Source organism: Solanum tuberosum, unplaced genomic scaffold (genome assembly GCF_000226075.1).
Source record: "Solanum tuberosum cultivar DM 1-3 516 R44 unplaced genomic scaffold, SolTub_3.0 scf00430, whole genome shotgun sequence".
Taxonomy (NCBI): domain Eukaryota; kingdom Viridiplantae; phylum Streptophyta; class Magnoliopsida; order Solanales; family Solanaceae; genus Solanum; species Solanum tuberosum.
Genome location: NW_006239366.1, coordinates 167,832 through 171,629, shown reverse-complemented (window position 1 = coordinate 171,629; position 3,798 = coordinate 167,832). Strand labels below are relative to the sequence as shown.

The window sequence follows — 3,798 nt, the reverse complement described above, 5'->3', positions numbered from 1 at the left end:
GAAATCCACTTATTTCCAAGAAACCATTTTCCTTCGTACCAAACACACCCTTAAAGGAAAATGGTAAAGGCGTAAATAAAAAGGATGTAAAAATACTTTTAAATATTATATATTTTGTAAATAATTTGAAGGATATTTCACTCATTTATATATTTTCATTTCAATGTACAATTTTGTCTTACAACTTTAACATGGCTCAAGACCCATATGCAATGTATATTTATTCCTATCGTATGATGGCGTTACCTTTGCATATCAACAAAAAAATATAGTTAGAGGGGGGTAAACATTAATAAAATAACCGTACAAATATACATAAAAACAGGGTGAAATAGTAAGACAAACATTATTCAAAAAGTGCTTAACATATTATTTTATTTGAATTCTCAAGTTAAAACTATCTTTAAATGCATAATACTTCTTCAGGATGGGAAGGGTAATACAGAAAAAAAAAATCAAAATATTTTGAACATCTCTTATCCTCACACTCAAAACTAAATAATTCAACAAAAAAAAAGGGGAAAAGGCATAAATTCCCGCTCAAACTTGTAGCAAAAAGTCAGTTACACGCTTCAACTATTATGACGACTTATTACATACATTTACTATTAAAAAGTAAATTTATTTACTACCTGCGATGTATAGTACCACTCTCACAATGTAAAGTATATCACATTTGCGCCACATTAATATCATCTCATTGCCACATCAGATGCCATGTCAGATTTCAAATAAAATTCTCCTTGTCATTCAATTGCTTCTTCTTCCATGAACACCACCATAGAACCACTAACATTGCCATCATATTTGTACCAAAACTCTATATTTCACCATAAAAATCTTCTATTTTTTTTAGTGTAACAAGACAATATGAAATAACTGAGCAAAATTTCCTTGAAATAAATCGTTATGTGTTCACCATCATAACACACAAAAATAACTTCCCAACAAATCTAAAACAAAGAAAAAATGGAAAAGAAAATAAAAACAAAACAAACAGAGTTTCTCTTCAAGAACACAAAGGTAAAATTACAACTTTCAAAATTATCATTACTTAAAAAATTCTTAAGTTGCAACCTTCTTTTTAAGCTTTGCAAGCTCCTGTCACACCACACCAACCACAAATTTCACCATCTATAATAAACCCACCATCAAAATAACACTATCACCTCCGTTCCCACATAATTATAAAGATCCACCACAAAATTTAATATTTACCTACAAATCAGTCATTATATTTTATTTTTTAAAATCAATCATCAATTTTATTAACCATAAAAATCCGTTCCCCTCTCCCAGATCTCGCTCGCCACTCTCCCAAATCTCGCTCGCCACCCTCGCCTCTCTCGCTTATACAAACAGAAACGAAATGTATAAATTGCGCTTTTGTTTGTATAAAGCGAAAGAAAATTGTATATACACATGCAAATACATATATCTTCGTCCTATACACTTATAATTATACAATACAAATATTTATCTGCCCAATTTTCTTTTGCTTTTCTCTCTTTCTCGTTTTATACATACACATATTATACAATTGATCTTTTGTATACAACTGCTTTCTTTTGTATATGTATAGCAAATTATACAACTGTCTTCTTTGTATATGTATAGCGAATTATACAACTGTTTTTTTTGTTATATGTATAGCGAATTATACATATATATGTTTGCTATGGAACGCATTATGCAAACTTTGCTATAGCATACAAATATGAATTTTGTGTTTGCTATATGTGAAAGTTGCTCAATAAAAAATGCCCTTTCGTCCACCTATTTGGATAAAAAATACCCTCAACATTAAACTTAGGTGTAAACTTGACCTTCCTTTTACCAGAATCTGATGTGGCATAAATAATTTTTTCAAATTAAATATTTTATAATATTATTTTATTGATCCACATGTAACTACATCCAAATTTATTCACAATTATACCAATTAACTTAAAAACCCATTTCTAAATGAGCAACTTTCACATATAGCAAACACAAAATTCATATTTGTATGCTATAGCAAAGTTTGCATAATTGCGCTCCATAACAACATAAGTATGTATATTTCGCTATACATATACAAAAGAAAGCAGTTGTATAATCTGTTTTGGTATACATATACAAATAAATCAATTGTATAAAGAGAGAGAGGCGAGTGAGAGAGCGAGATCTGGGAGAGTGGCGAGCGAGATCTGGGAGAGGGGAGAGAGGGGAACGAAAATATATATATGCGATTTTCACGCATTTTATACATTTGCTTTTTTGTATAAAGTGAGAGAGGCTAGTGAGAGAGCGAGATCTGGGAGAGGGGAGAGAGGGGAACGAAAATATATATATGCGATTTTCACGCATTTTATACATTTGCTTTTTTGTATAAAGTGAGAGAGGCTAGTGAGAGAGCGAGATCTGGGAGAGTGGCGAGCGAGATCTGGGAGAGGGGGGAGAGGGGAACGAAAATATATGTATATATTTAATTTTCTCTCGCTTTATATAAACACAAATGCACTTTATACACTTGTGTTTGTATAAAAAACGAGAGAGGCAAGGGAGAGAACGAGAGTGGCGAGCGAGATCTGGTAGAGGGGAGAGAGGGGAACGAAAATATATATATGCGATTTTCACGCATTTTATACATTTGCTTTTTTGTATAAAGTGAGAGAGCGAGATCTGGGAGAGTGGCGAGCGAGATTCACCAGGAGAGAGGTGAAATAGCAACAGTTTGCTATGAAGTACAATTAAATCAAACTATATTTATAACATTTAATTTGAATTAATAGTTTGCTATTATATACAATTTTCCCTTTGTAAATCCACAAAGCCAAACAACTTGTGGAGCTTCTCCATTTGCCTCATTCCGCTGCTCTCCACCGCCATCGACAAATGACATCTCGGCAATCATCGATTGGAAGAAACGACTCTTGCCATACTCGGTGAAAGTTTCATGGCGGCACTCGTCGCTTTTCTCTCGCTCGTCGGCAACAGTTTCAGCCGTCGTTGAACTGGATAACGGAGAGAGAGTAGAGCGACGGCGCGTGAGAGCTAAAATCCGCCTTCACCATCAAGGACGCGCCGCTTCCTCGACCTTGTTAACAGTAGAATACTCACCATGCCTAGAGAGTGTAACAAGCTTTAACATTTCCGGCGTCAATGCATTATTTCAGAAAGCGTTTAGCAGATTTCGATCAATTTTGTACTTTTCACGGCTCACATTTTCTAAGAAGCTTTTGATAATACAAGCGAATGGTGACTTAACACATTTTATCTTTTGCATCTGCAAATCAAAAATCAAACCCCCATTAGATATAGAATTTTAGTTTTGGCCAAATGTGCAAGATATTCTTTTAATTTAATTTAAAATGAAAAGAGAAAAGAGGATTGCAACATACTAATCAACACGTTAACTAAATCAGTGGGCGATGCAGCAGAAGTGAGTGACATTGTTATATTCAAGATAGGTATTGGTGAAAATCCAAGAACATAAACCTATTTAATTTGTTGGGTCATTAAAAAGTAGATTTGGGTTATAATGGTATAATTGTGAATGAATTTGGATGTAATTACATGTGGGTCAATAAAATAATATTATATATATTTGATTACAAAAAATTATTTATGCTACATCAGATTCTGTTAAAAGGAAGGGCAAGTTTACACTTAAAGTTTAAGGTTGAGGATATTTTTGATCCAAATAGATAGATGAAGGAGTATTTTTGATTCAATAGTTGGCTGAATGACATTTTTGAACCTTTTCCAATAGGTTAAGAGCAGTTTTGATTATACAACTGCCTTCTCTTTTAAAAT

At 33.0% G+C, this 3,798-nt stretch overlaps 1 long non-coding RNA gene across 1 annotated transcript; it reads right to left on the bottom strand.

The window, feature by feature from the left end:
- Positions 1 to 2,732: 2,732 nt before the first annotated feature.
- On the bottom strand, positions 2,733 to 3,588 carry LOC102581834 (uncharacterized). The gene is made up of 2 exons (XR_368589.2): positions 3,384 to 3,588; positions 2,733 to 3,268 (listed from the first exon to the last, which is right to left on the bottom strand). It is a non-coding gene; the product is annotated as an uncharacterized lncRNA (long non-coding RNA).
- Between the last annotated feature and the right edge of the window lie 210 nt (positions 3,589 to 3,798).